At 37.7% G+C, this 15,133-nt stretch overlaps 1 long non-coding RNA gene across 2 annotated transcripts; it reads right to left on the bottom strand.

Moving 5' to 3' along the window:
* Positions 1-343: 343 nt before the first annotated feature.
* On the bottom strand, positions 344-1,592 carry LOC145132025 (uncharacterized). Of its 2 annotated transcripts, none has more exons than XR_013717840.1 (2): positions 1,351-1,592; positions 344-542 (listed from the first exon to the last, which is right to left on the bottom strand). It is a non-coding gene; the product is annotated as an uncharacterized LOC145132025 (long non-coding RNA). The 2 variants fall into 2 exon arrangements; XR_013717841.1 differs by lacking the exon at positions 344-542 and adding an exon at positions 746-1,010.
* Positions 1,593-15,133: the final 13,541 nt, after the last annotated feature.

Raw genomic sequence — 15,133 nt, 5'->3', positions numbered from 1 at the left:
TCCTTCTGTAAGTTCTAAACATCATTCTTCATGAACTTTCTTAATATATCTTTTGGTTCAACCATATATTCATAACAAACATGCGTGATCGGTTTTGAAGCATTTCCTGAGGGGTTGCTTTTAGTTCGATTACATTTTCAACATAGCTTTTAAGGGGTGATACTTGTAATAACTAATAACCCAAAGCTTACAAAAAAAAAAAAAAACTCGGATTTGTTAGTTAATTTCCAATTAGCAGGGCAGTCCATAGGTTTTTTACGCCCTGGGCAAAAAAATTTAGGAATGCCCTATATTTGTACTGTACAATTAGGAGTGCTCAATATCCGAAATTTCGGATATCATATTTTGGTAGCTAAATCCATATGTGAAATTTAAATATCAAAACTTTCGGATACAAATTCAGAAATCAAAAGTAGGTATCCTAAATTCACTCAAATATTAATTACAACCAACTAAAGTAAAAAATACTAAATTTTTTAACTAAATGTAACATAAATTAATTGCTCCTGTAAGACCAACACTTGCACAGTTTCATTAGCAACCTGCATCAGCACTTCCATTTGTTCAATCAAGAATACAACTGAATGTAGGATACTAGCAATATTCACATGATGAAGGCGTAAAAAAGTAACTAGATGTTGTGGAGTTATGTAGTGATTACAATAAGTAAACTAATAAGTAAAAGAAGTATAGAACAACTCAAAATATTAACATTCACACACAATTTAATTTGATGCTTGAGGAATGTGTTTGTAGTGGTGATTTTATTTAGGAAAACACTAACACAAAGAAAACAGACAACACTACACAAAAACTAGGCTAGATGGTTAAAATACAAAAAATGCAAGTTGTTACAAATATCATCCACTAAGAGTGATGTAAGTTGCTAAAATTACATCCTAATGCAATTCTGGAAAATCTAAAGTATTACTAGGAGTCTAGGAATAAAGGCAAAAAAAGCACCATCAAAGTAGCACCAAGAGAATCTTCATTTTCCAACCATGCCCATACTGTGTCAAAATGGGAAAGAGGCAAACAAGACATGTAATCAAAATTAAGTATCTGAGATTCACAGAAGCTGTGATAACCAACAAAGACCTTAAACACCTACTTCTCCACCGAAATGAATACCAAAGTATATGTGATTTTAAGAATTCTAAAAAAAATCTAACAAATAAAACATGTATTTAAATCATGTAATGGTATTAGAAATCTACGGTAAGTAACATAATAGACATTAATTATTAACCATTGCAAATTCTAACTATAAACCAAATAAAGTTAGCAATTTTGCTATGAATACAAGAACGGATAGAGAGAAAATGAAAGACGCTATTATAGAGAACATACATATAATCAACTAATCCATCTCGGACACAAATATGCTATTCACTCGTCAATTGAATGGTTGTGCAATTTGCGTAAAAATCGATTTCTGTACCGTTTTGGGGGCATTGTGAAAATCGACTGCTCGTCTTCTGTTTTTGATTCGTGATTGGCTGATTGCCAGCGTTCAGTTTTTTCAGCCGATGCCTTGTCCGTATCAGCAAAAACATTGGACCGGATCGCATTAAGACCAAAAACAAAATACCCTATCCATAACTGGTGGACCAAATCACCTGCCCCACTAATTTTTATGCCCTGGGCGATGGCCCAGCTCGGCTGAGCTTGGGCCGGCCCTGCCAATTAGTAAACATTTTAAGAATTTGCGCCATTTTGTAATTAAACTAGGAGTTGGGCTATTTATTGGAAAATTAAGTAACAATCTAAAAATAAATTTAATATAATATATATTCGGAAATTGAGTAATCTAACCTTTATAAACGATAATTTTAACAAAAATAACCAATATATATTTTTTTGGTAAAATTACCACATGCTCTGGAACATAGCATTCCGGAACGCCGGTCTCCGTTCCGGAGTTTCTATTCCGGATTATAACCTTATTTTTCGTCTTATATATATAGTGTTGTAAAAATCGGCCTACTCGGCCGAGTACTCGGAATCGGCCCTCCACCGAGGCGAGTTTTGTGAACTCGGATTAAGTCAAACTTGGTCAAAAATCGGTCAACCTCAATCAAAACTCGGTCAATATCTCTCTAACTCGGGCCTACTCGGTCAAACTCGTCCAACTCGGTCAAACTCGGTCAAACTTGGTCAAAGGGTCAAAATTGTCATAAAAAGAGAAAAAAATCAAGAATTTCAAAATTAATATGTATAATACACTTAATGATTTATTATTTAACACACACATGTGATTATTACTATATATATATATATATATATATATATATATATATATATATATATATATATATATATATATATATATGTATATAGAAGTAAATTCAAATAAAAAGAGTAAATAGTGTGAGAACGTAAAAACACTATGTTTATGTTATTATTCTGTAATGAATTTTGTATATGTGTATTGTTGAAGTAATTCTAATATAAATATTAACTTTCGATTAGTCATATATTCATTACAATGTTATTATTCTATTATAAACTTAATATATGTGCATTTTTGTAGTAAATTCTAATTTTAATTTTAACCTTTAACTATTCATTTATTCTTTGATGAATAATGACATAAAGTTGTCGATACAAAATTCATTGCAGAATAATAACATAAAAAAGTGTTTTTACGTTCCCACACTATTTACTGTTTTTATTTGAACTGTCCCATATATATATATATATATATATATATATATATATATATATATATATATATATATATATCTTAAATTTTCAGTAATTATTCACAAATTGAGACAATTCTGTGTATTACAGGTTTTATGTATTCATATGTATCTAATTTTGTTATATATTTCAATCAAATTATGATTTTGACATATAAAATTTTCTTAAAAATATTTCTACACGAATTACAGAATCCGAGTACTCCTCGAGTAGTCGCTACTCGGTAGTCGGCCGAGCAGGTACCGAGTAGCGAGTTCTGCAACCTTATATATATATATATATATATATATATATATATATATATATATATATATATATATCCACATGTGCTTAGAACCTTACCTTCAACAAAGTAATTCGTAATTATCTCTTATAACCGTTTCAAAATGAGTTTTTCAGAGAGTCACGGCGAAGAAAGCTTTAACAACCTGCCTATTTACTTTCACAATCTTAGGCGAACCAACCCGCATACTTACACTCACATCAAAACTGATTTGATGGATCGTTTTGAAGCTTGTTTTGTGACTGTTGGATGGGTGGTATATTTGTTTTGTTTTTCACTTTTCTGTTGTTTCTTTAAAATTGATAGTGTTTCTACATCTAAATTATTTTATTTTTGTTCCTAAAAAAATATTGGTCCATGCATTGATAGGCTGCTTCTTGCCTGTCATCTTCATATGTAGTGTCCCTTTTAGAGGAGACTACCTAAAAACAATGTTTGTAGTGGTCACTGTGACGAGAACAACCAGACTGTGCCTATGACATTTGGTATGGCGGTGGAAAATAATCTCTACTGTTGTACCCCGGTTCCTTATGAGGTTAAGAGAAGCTCTAAGACAATGTAGGGAAGTATCTTTCATAACAAATATGGACGATGTCATTAGTTCTTGCATAGAGCATGTATTCCCTGATTCTTATCATGGGTATACTTCTAAAAGTGTGTTGAAGTATATACACACAAGAGGCGTCTCTGGCAGAACATTACAGCCTTTGTTCTAGATGACATCCAACTCATATATTGTGTCTGATTTTGAAGAAAACTTCCGTCGGCTGACCCCTGATGCTCGTGAAGTGCTTGCCAACATCAGTAATGCGAAATGGGAAAGAGCTTATTTCCTTAACATCCGTTAGAATGTAGTCAACATTGATGTTCCCCAATTTGTTTTTGGTGTTATCAGTAAATCAACACAATGTACCAATAATAACGCTTACCGGGGCAATTCATAACTATATTCAACGTACTTTCGTTGAACGCAGTTTAATGACAGGTAAAATACCGGGTCCAATATTAAATTATTTAATTACTTATACAAGAACCTTATTCGATCATATTTACTTTTCAGAGAGATTGACTACTGTACTCACCATGTATACTGAAATGACGCTTCATAAAAGGATGCAAAAGTATGTACGGTTGCAAGCAACATGTAACGCGTGGTCCATGTATGAATTAATTCTAATTTCTTTTTAAGTATTGAAAGGAACTCGTCGAGTTGGGAGACTCCAACTCAATGAGTTGGCACTGGAAAGGAAAACCTTGATTTTTTTTGGGTATTGCACCCTATTTAAAGGACTTAACTCCTAGGGCTGGCCTCCCTACCAGCCTCCTTGCCTAGAGAAAACCCTAGAATCTCCTTCCTCCTTGTTCATTGAGTTTTGTGAGTGTTTGAGTGATTGCTTGAGATCTTTGAAGGAGGTTTTGAAGAGAGAAGTATCAAGCTTGGAGGAGAGATCTTGGATCCAGAAACTCTACATCAAAGGCTACATCTTGGAGGTATAAAGTCATAACCTTGACATGTAGCTTATTAGATCTCATCTTTTGTAGTTTAGGGTTTGGTTTTGGGACTTTGGCTTGGATGTCCAAAGAAAAGAGGTTTCCAGAGGTTGAGGGTGTAGATCTGGCCTCTATAAGACCTCTAGAGGATTAAAGTTGCAAACTTTAATAGCTTCCATGTCCCATTCATGCAATATGTCCACTATGAAGCCTAAAATGGACCTTGGAAAATGTTTCAAGCATGCATGGATGTAAAGTTAGAAACTTTACGTGATTTGTCCACCTTTGGACATCAGATCTGTGTTTTAGGACGATGGGATGAGAGTTTAAGGGCTTAATGAGTCAAGACCTTCCTTAGAGGAACTAGGGTTTGGGTTTAGAGCTTATTAGATGATCCTTGGGGGTAAATTTGGAAACTTTACCCTTCTAGACATCTCTATGAAGGGGGATCTGAAGTTTGAAACCTTTGGATTCGAGAAAAAGGGCTTAATGCATTAAGTGAGTTGACAGACAAAAGAACTCGACGAGTTCACAAGGGAACTCGGTGAGTTGGGTTGGAGTTACATCGATTCTGGCTTTGGGGTGAAATCGACGAGTTACAGGGATAACTCGACGAGTTAGGTCAACTCGGAGGGTTGACTTTGACCTTGACCAGGGTTGACTTTTAAGGGGTTTGAAGGGTTGAGTTGTATCTAAGGAATTGTTTATGATTAGGAGGTGGCAGAGCTGATACTCGGAGTTTGGACCTACTTAGCTATAGTTCGCGTTTGAGGTGGGTCTCCTCACCACACCAATGGGTCGAAGGGACCAAGGCCGGCCCATTACGTGTTATGTGGTATGATAGTTGATTATGTGGTACGTGATATGCTAGTTGTCTTGTGATACTTGCATGGAAGACCCCGGGGTGAGCCTGTGACACTTGGTTTTCAGACCATGTGGGGGTGCCCCTGGCATTCCAGGTAAAGACCATGGGGGTGCCCATGACACTTGGTTATAAGACCATATGGGGGTACCCATGGCATTCCAAGTAAGACCATGGGGTGCCCATGGCACATACGTGTAAGACCCTGGGGGAGCCCACGACATCCATATATGTTTATATGCATGACTTGTATGGTTGATATGGTTATATGATTATGCGGATTGTGTGGGGTATGTTATGGATAACTCATTAATCGTTAGCTTACAATTTGTTGGTTGTTTTAGGTACTTCGGGATCTAAGGGCAAGAGTCCGACGTGATGGCACGACATGCACTCTCTGGCGTTTTATTGGGGACACTCTGATATAATGAATAAATTGTTTGATGATATGGATTTTGAAAACAAATGTGATTGGAATTTTCTATTTTATGGAAATGATTTCGTTACTTAAAAACAAGAATTTTATTGGAAATTTGGGTTGTTACATAACAAAGATCTCGCCAAAGATCCCGTCTTCGCTCCCGTCTGACATTTATTGAGTTTTTGATTTTAAAAAACTTGTGTTGTTGATATGAACTGTCGTACATGTTCATGTGGGAAATGGAGCAGTGTGGGTATAGCGTGCGGTCATGCTATTACAGCATCACGTCATTTGAACATCCATGAATTACCTGATATGGTTCAGATATATTACAGGGTTGATATGTTTCAGACTCCCTACTAGACACAAACCGTGTACCCTCTTCCCCCTCCATCAGAATGGGAAATACCAGACCCTTTGATGTTTGTTTTATTGCCAATGTAACTGTAATTAATTATGTTTGTAATTAATTTGTAGTGTGTAATGGAAAATATTAATATTGTCCTAATATTTGTTACATATCAGAAAGATAGAAAAAACGTAATTTACAACTACCATAGTATAATAACAAACAAGCTAACATTACATATTACATAGATTAACTAGCAAGGTTGCAGAAATCGCTCGGCGGTAGCTCGGCGGTGGTGTAGGGTCAAGGGATTATCGGCTAGGCGGAGATTAATCGAGGACCATTAATTATTAAAAAATTAATAATTATAACATTAATTCTAAGAATATAACATTATATATATCATTAATAAATGTAAAATTATAACAATTCAACATTTCACAATTTTAGATTAAGCTATCAAAGAAACTGAGGCGACATCCACTTTCAAAGGCATCTGCCTTCTTTGCTATTCAGCATACAAAAGTGTAGAGTTTAATTGTGTTGCGTCTTGGGCTTTATGTTTTGTATCCGGATTGGGCCTGTCCATCCGTGATTATCTAGTAGGGTTATACTATAAATATGCATGCATGTATGCATAATACGTAGTTGATTATAACGTTTATTGTTTTGTAACCCTAAACACCTCTACAGTCGAAGTTCTTAATCGAGCTCTTCTGAGGTGTTGAAGCATTAATCATACGACATATTCAAAGTCATACTCGTGTTCTTATTTACGTTCATAATTGTTTGCTTGCATAGAATCTAACGATCCTAATAGAACTTTGTTCTAACAATTGGTATCATAGCGGGAGACTGTGTGATCAATACACATTCCTTCTGTATTCAGAATTCCTTAGGGTTTCCGCTTTTATCGTATAAATAGAAGCCGTCTTTTTCATATCGACGGTAACTCTGTTTTCAGATAAAACCCTAATATCAAGTTTACAGGTTTGATTCTAGCAGCTCACCATGTCTCACGAAGACTCGCAAACAAATCCCATCAACATCTCAAACAACATTGGATCAACAACCAGGATACCCATTCTCTACACTCAAGACTATAAAGTATGGGCGCATCACTTTGAAGACTACGTGGTTGGATCTGAAGATAATGGCTATCTCATCTGGGAAGCTATCACACTTAGGCCTTTTGTTCATTCAGGAACGAACACGACAGTTAAGTCCCAAAAGGAATATAACAAGCTGGTGGCAGATGTAGAGAAGATGCCACAGGATGAGAAAGACAAGTTGCTGTGTAATGTGAAAGCCATGAGAATGATAAGATTCGCCTTGCAATCTGACACTTTTCGATTGGTTGGATCATGCACGACGGCCAAAGAAATCTGGGATAGGTTGAAAGAACTTTATTCAACTGATGAAGATCTGGAACACTCCATTCAAACCTTGTTGCTGTCAGAATTTGGAGTTTTTGAACAGAAACCAGAGGAGAAACTCATACAAACTTTCGATCGATTCAATCATCTCCTAAGTAATATGATCAAGCATGGAATAGAAAGAAAACTGATTGAGCAGAAGGTGACCTTCATGAACGGTCTAAGACCAGAATGGATGGCTGTGGTTTCAACTGTGAAAGCGCATGAACAATTTAAATCTTACTCACTAGCGAAACTTGTGGGAATACTTAAATCCCATGAAAGTGTAGTAACCAAAGAAGCGAAAGTAGTCTCTGGTGTGGGATCGCTGGCCCTTGTCTCAAAAGTGAAAAGCGTTGCAGAAGAAGAAGAAGAGTCTGATATATCTGAATGTGACCTTACAAGCGAGGAATATGCTTTGATGGTCACCAATCCAAAGAAGTTCGCACGAAGAAAATTTCCCGTCAACAAGAACCGAAACTGGCAGGGAAGTTACAGTTCAGAGAAGGTGAAGGACGAAGCGAAAGTCTCTTCTCAAAAGGATGAAGACAAGAAGGAGAGCAAACTAGCAGGAGACTCTGGGTTCGACTTCAACTACTGTCATGGCAAGAACCACTTTGCCAAAGACTGCATGCTAAGGAAAATGGCTGAGAAAAGAGATGGTGAAGATGATGAGACGTACTACATGCGCAAGTTGGAAGAGATCAAGAAAAAGAAGGCAACTAACAGCTCTATGAATGCCCTGATTGTGTAGGAGAATGCAGGTGAAGATGAGTTCGGTGGCGTCGAAGTATGGTCAACCGATTCTGAAGATGAAGAGGTGAGAAAGCCCACTCATGGAAGGGCGTGTGTGGCAAAGGAAGTAGGTTCGGCTGGTAAATGTTTAATGGTCACACCTGGTGCATCAACCAAAAGTGTAAGTGAGGAACCGAACTTGACTGAGGACAAGTGTTTTGCAGCCAAGCCTGTAAGTGAGAAGATCAACGACTGCGATCGGCTGATCAAAAAGGTACAATCCATCCTTGAATCACTTAAAGTTCCAATAACAGATTATGAAGAAGAATTAAATGAATTAAAATTTAAATTTTCTAACTTAAGTGGTAGTCTCATGCAAACTCGCTTAGCGAATTCTAACCTAACTGACCAACTCAGCAGGGTGTCTTCAAAAAGTGAGGAGAGGAGGATGTGGATTGAGCTGAAGGAGGGAGAATTGAATAGAGCTAGGGACGAAAGTATTTATTTACAAAGAGACAATTTAAAGTTTTTAAAACAAAGGAATGTTTTTTGTTTAATTGCTAAGCGTTTATACTTTAATATTGCTCAATTGCATTTAAATTGTGAGATAGGAAAGAAGATTCATAAAATGATGTTACCCTTCCTTGAATTTAAGGAGGATGAGGTCATAGCAGAATGTGAATCAGAAGTGTCGTCAGAAGAAACGTCAATTCATTACAAAATTGGACTGGACAAAATAGAAACCTTCATTGACTCTAAGGAACATAAATGTATGCTCAAAGATCTTTTAGATGAAAATGATAGGTTAAAAATAAAGTCCGAAACTATTAAATCATTTGACTCGTCTAACGCAAAATTGATATCAGAAAATAAAATGAACTTAGAAAATACGTCTGAGTTTGATGAGGAAAGTGAGATGAGCGAGATCTCAGTTGAAGACGAAGTTGATTGCTCTGAGTTCATGAAGAAAGAAACCGAGAATGAGAAACCCCTTATTTCAGAAAATTCGGTTGAATTCGCTCGCTTGTCTAAAGAAAAGCCACAGAAACTCAAGGAAAAAGCTATGGTCTATCAAAAGGTTCAAACTGTGCCGAATCAGGTATATGCAGTTACAGGAGTCACTGCTAAACAAACGGCAGAATTAAAGATCTTGGTTGACATAGACAATGCTGAAGGATGTGATGATTATTTCTGGTCTGCCCCTATTGACAACGCAGACGAAACCGTAGGCTTATCTGAGCAAACGTCATGGAGGGTTAAAGGAAGATATGTTGCTGAACCCATCAACAAACCCTCAAGTTTTGACAAACCAACCACTAGTGGAACTAAAGAAATCCCTGAAGAACCGATGACAGAACCAACTGTTCCAGCAAATACAACCGAAAGTCAAAAAGAGAAGCTAAAGGCCAGCTTCAATATCCACAAATCTCAGAAAGACTTAGCTGAACAAAAACGCTTGAGAAATCAAAGATACGCAAAGAATCTGAATGAACGAAAACGTCACTGGGAATCTCAAAATCCCAACTACGTTCCTCATAAGAAAGAATCAACGGATAAAGGAAAGGAAAAACTGAATGGCAAAGAAAACTTCAGCCCAAGTTCCTATTATTCCAAAACTCAGAACCGAAAGTCCAGTTTCGGTCCCCAAGAGGGCTCTCTGAAACGAAAGTCAAATTTCGGCCCCTACACAGGCTCACAGAATCAAAAGATAAGATTCGGTCCGAACGTTACGGTTAACAGCCGAAAGTACGCTTTCGGTCCCAACATCGTCACTCAGAACCGAAAGTCAGGTTTCGGTCCTAAGTCCAGTTTCAGTCCTTCCAAGTCCCAATGCAAAACAAATCCTGTGAAGGACATAAAAGGAAAGGGAAAGCTAGCATCAGATTCTAAGTTCCATAATAAGAAATTATCAGCTAACCCTAGGAGTCAAAAGACAAATCCTAAACCATCTAACAACACACCAAGTAATGCACCAAAAATCAAACAAGATAAAACTAAAATCAAGGTGTATACCATTAAAAGAAAAGATCAAACCACTCTAGTAAAAAGAACATATTTGGTTGATATTTCTTCTATAATTCCTTTCTCTGTGAAAGACTCACTAGGACCCAAGAAATTTTGGGTTCCTAAATCTGCTTGAATTTGCAGGTAATCAGTGATGAGCAGTTCGATGATGAATGGTATATAGACAGTGGCTGCTCGCGTCACATGACAGGAAGGAAGGAAGAGCTAAGAGAGTTTCGGTCCCTGAAAGATGGTGGGTGTGTAAAGTATGGAAATAACTCCTATGGAACAATCAAGGGATACGATATGATAACAAATGGAGATTTCTCGATTCGAAAAGTGGCATATGTGGAAGGATTGCAACATAACCTCATTAGTGTGTCACAATTAGTTGTGGGCACAGGTTTGAAGGTTTCATTTGATGATGAGGGATCTGAGATAATTGAGAAACAATCTAAGAAGGTTCTGTTGAAATCTGAACGCAAGGGAGAGATGTACCCTTTAAATCTCAACCCAATACGAGGAAAACCAGCAATATGTTTGCTGTCAAAGGCAAACACAGATGAAAGCTGGTTGTGGCATCGGCGACTATCGCACCTGAACTTCAAAGACATTAATAAGTTGGTTCTTGGTGATCACGTTCGAGGCCTCCCTCTTCTCAAGTTTGACAAGGAACATCTGTGTGCAGCGTGTGAGATGGGCAAACAAAGCAGAAAGAGCCACCCTACACGAATCAATACGAAGATTGTTGAAGCTCTTGAACTTCTGCATACTGACCTATGTGGACCTTCGGCTATCGAGAGCATCGGTGGTAGTAAGTACATCCTTGTTATAGTAGACGATTTTTCGCGCTTCACCTGGGTTTTCTTTCTTAAACAGAAATCAAATGCAACTCCCAAGTTGAAGACATTTATCAAGCAAGTAGAAGTACAGCTGAGGAAAATGGTGAGGAATATTAGAAGTGACAACGGTCTGGAATTCAAGAATAACGATTTTGAAGACTTTCTGGCTGACAAGGGGATCACTCACAATTTTTCAGCTCCTTATACACCACAACAGAATGGGATTGTTGAAAGACGAAACCGATCTTTGTGTGAAGCAGCCAGAACCATGCTTAGTTTCGCTTCTCTTCCGTTATACTTCTGGGCTGATGCAGTAGCAGCCGCATCTACACTCAGAACCGATCTTTGCTCAACAAGAGATTCTCGATCACTCCATACGAGATCATAAACAATCGGAAGCCCAACGTCAAATTTTTCCATGTGTTCGGTTCAAGGTGCTTCATCTTTAATTCAAAGGAGAACCGAAACAAGTTTAACGTCAAAGCAGATGAAGGAATTTTTCTTGGTTATTCACTCTCTTCAAAAGCTTACAGAGTGTTAAACAAACGCTCCAAACGTATTGAAGAAACCTATTACGTCACTTTTGACGATAATTACATGAAGAAAGTGCAAAGGAGTGAAGGTGACTTAGCAGAAATATTTCCGGAATCTGGACAGGTGTCGGTTCCTATATCCAACTTGTTTGAAGAGTACATTCGGTTATTCGATGAATCAGAGAAAGCGGCACACTCAGAGGCGAAAGCAGCAGATAACAAAATTGATAATCTCAAAAAGATCATAGATGAAGCTGCCAAAGAAATGGAAAGTGAACCTCTTAAAACTACAGATGGTCAATCCTCAACTGACTCTCCAATTAACGGCCCAATATTCAAGGGGGAGAGTTCATCAGCACCAAAGACAACTGGAGTATCTTTCGAGGGGGAGAATCCAATTTCATCCCCGATTCTTATAGGTCCAGGTGTAGGGGACAACTCTGCCACAAACCCACTCAATAGCAGTTCAATCGAGGGGGAGAATCCATCTCCAACAGGGGATGCAAATTCTGATACTGCGACATGTTTCACTTCGCCAATCGAGGGGGAGAAAGAGAATACAATTGACGAAGGCGAGGGTGATCAATCAGAATTGGAAGAGGAGGTGGATGCTGAATTGGATCCTGCATATGACCCAAATTATCCTCCATTAGTCAAATGGACCAAGGACCATCCCAAAGCTCAAATTATTGGAGAATCATCTGAAAAAGTGCTCACTCGTTCACAGTTGAAAGCGAAACAAACTGCATTATTCTCTAAAGTTGAATTCTGTATGTTTAATTCATTCATCTCCAAGGTTGAGCCAAAAACAATTAATGCTGCACTTGATCATTCTGATTGGGTTCAAGCAATGCAAGATGAGCTCCATGAGTTTGAACGCAACCGAGTTTGGAGGCTGATTCCTACACCAAAGGATGCTTCAGTGGTTGGCTTAAAATGGGTCTTCATAAATAAATTGGATAAAGAGGGTAATGTCATTCGCAACAAGGCTCGGTTGGTGGTTAAAGGTTATTGTCAAGAGGAAGGGATAGATTATGAGGAAACCTTTGCTCCAGTAGCTAGGTTGGAATCAGTAAGAATCTTCCTTGCATATGCTGCTCACAAAAATTTCGAAGTCTTCCAAATGAATGTCAAATGTGCTTTCTTGAATGGAGAACTAGAAGAGACAGTGTATGTTGAACAACCTCCCGGGTTCGTAAATGAGAAATTTCCTGATCATTGCTATGTGCTGGATAAAGCGGTATATGGCTTGAAGCAAGCACCAAGGGCCTGGTATGAAACTTTAACTCGCTTTCTGAAAATGTCGAAATTTAAGCAAGGTTCGGTTGACCCAACCTTCTTTCGAAAGAAAGAAGGCGAACATCTAATGATAGTTCAAATCTATGTCGATGACATCATCTTCGGCTCTACGAATCCTAGCTTGACAGCTGAATTCAGGAAGTTGACGGAGACTAAATTTGAAATGAGCGCAATGGGTCCGATTAATTTTTTCCTTGGTTTGAATATTAGACAGGGACCAGAAGGTATCTTTATCAACCAGGAGGCGTATACAAAGACCTTACTAACAAAATTTGGCATGACAGGAGACTCTAAAGTGAAGGTTCCTATGACATTTATCACTAAGTTAACACCATCTCTGGAAATACCTGCTGTTGACATAACACTATATCGTCAAATGATAGGGTCCCTCATGTATCTGACAGCTAGTAGACCGGACATTATGTTTTCTGTTTGCTATTGTGCTAGGTTTCAAGCTAATCCAAGAGAACCTCACATGGTGGCAGTGAAGAATATATTACGTTACCTCAAGCGAACCTCATCTCTCGGTCTCTGGTATCCTGCAAGATCTGGATTCTTCATTCAAGCTTTTTCTGATGCTGATCTTGGAGGATGTGGTCTAGACCGAAAGAGCACTACAGGTGGATGCCAATTTCTTGATGGAAAACTTGTTAGCTGGCAGTCCAAGAAGCAAACATGCGTGTCACTTTCAACAGCCGAAGCTGAGTATATAGCTGCAGCATCTTGCACTTCTCAAGTTATATGGATTCAAAGTCAACTGGGAGATTACGGGCTGAGTATGAAGAAGATTCCTCTCTATTGTGACTCAGAAAGTGCAATAAGGATTTGTCACAATCCAGTGCAACACTCAAAGACTAAGCACATTGCACTTAGATATCATTTCATCAAGGATCATGTAGAAGATGGGAACGTGGAAGTGCATTTTGTTAGATCCTCTGATCAACTGGCTGACATATTCACTAAGGCCTTACCTGAAGCAAGTTTCAATAAAATTTTACAAGGCCTGGGAATGATGGAAGCAGAGTCGGTACCGAATCCTCAAATCTTACACTAAAAATTAGACAGGCGAAATGGAGCGACCGCTCGGTCTATTTCGGCTCCATAATTTTCGGGAACCGAAATGAACCGAACGCTCGGTCTATTTCGGCTCTGGAATTTTAAGGAACCGAAATGAACCGAACGCTCGGTCTATTTCGGCTCCATAATTTTCGGGAACCGAAATGAACCGAACGCTCGGTCTATTTCGGCTCTGGAATTTTAAGGAACCGAAATGAACCGAACGCTCGGTCTATTTCGCTTCATTCAATAAAGATAAGGTTTCGGTTGTATATTCTGTGTTTTCTCTAATCTCTATTCTTTTAACTACTTTCTGTTTTTATTTTTTTTTCTTTTCAGAAAACTTCAAAACTCCAAAAATATTTTCTCTTTCTGTTTTTATTATTTTTCAGAAAACTTCAAAACTCCAAAAATATTTTCTCTTTCTGTTTTTATTATTTTTCAGAAAACTTCAAAACTCCAAAAATACTTTCTCTTTCTGTTTTTATTATTTTTCAGAAAACTTCAAAAAAAATCTCAAAAATACTTTTTTTGTTTTGTTTGTTTGTTTTGTTTGTGTGGTGTGTTTGTTTGCTCTTTCTTTTTATTAGATCATAAGTGAACCAATCCAACAGAATTTGGAGCTAAGGCAGGTACAATCATTTCCATAAGAACTAGTTAAGGGTCCCTAGAAGCATGCTGCTGCATGTTGACCAAAGCCTCTTTGACTAAGAGCAAAGCCTTAATGAATCGATCTCTACCTATCGTTTCTTCCCAATCAGGCTATTAAAATTAACTCAGTCTAGAGCTACCTTACTCTTCTCATATGAGTTAAGAGTTTTTCTGCTTTGTCCCACCTATATAGCAGAAGGTACCTTCGGTTCTTTAAACCACCTTCCTTATATTCTCCATCTACTTTCGGTTCATCACTGCAACCCTTGAGACTCTCGGTCCTTACCACTGAGGTTTATGGTTGCACAAAATATGTGTTTATGATCTTAGATGCGTATACCACGTGCTGAGTGAAACCCAAAATTCAACACCTATAATGAATTGACAGTGAATTCTTACATTCAAGATCTTACTGATTACCAATTGAAATCTTATTTTTATTTTTGAGTGATCTTTTATGAATTCGTCTAACACCAAGGCTTTTCT

Source organism: Lactuca virosa, chromosome 8 (genome assembly GCF_052849685.1).
Source record: "Lactuca virosa cultivar CGN04683 chromosome 8, Lactuca_virosa_CGN04683_v6, whole genome shotgun sequence".
NCBI lineage: Eukaryota > Viridiplantae > Streptophyta > Magnoliopsida > Asterales > Asteraceae > Lactuca > Lactuca virosa.
This window is presented reverse-complemented; position numbering and strand designations above follow the sequence as displayed.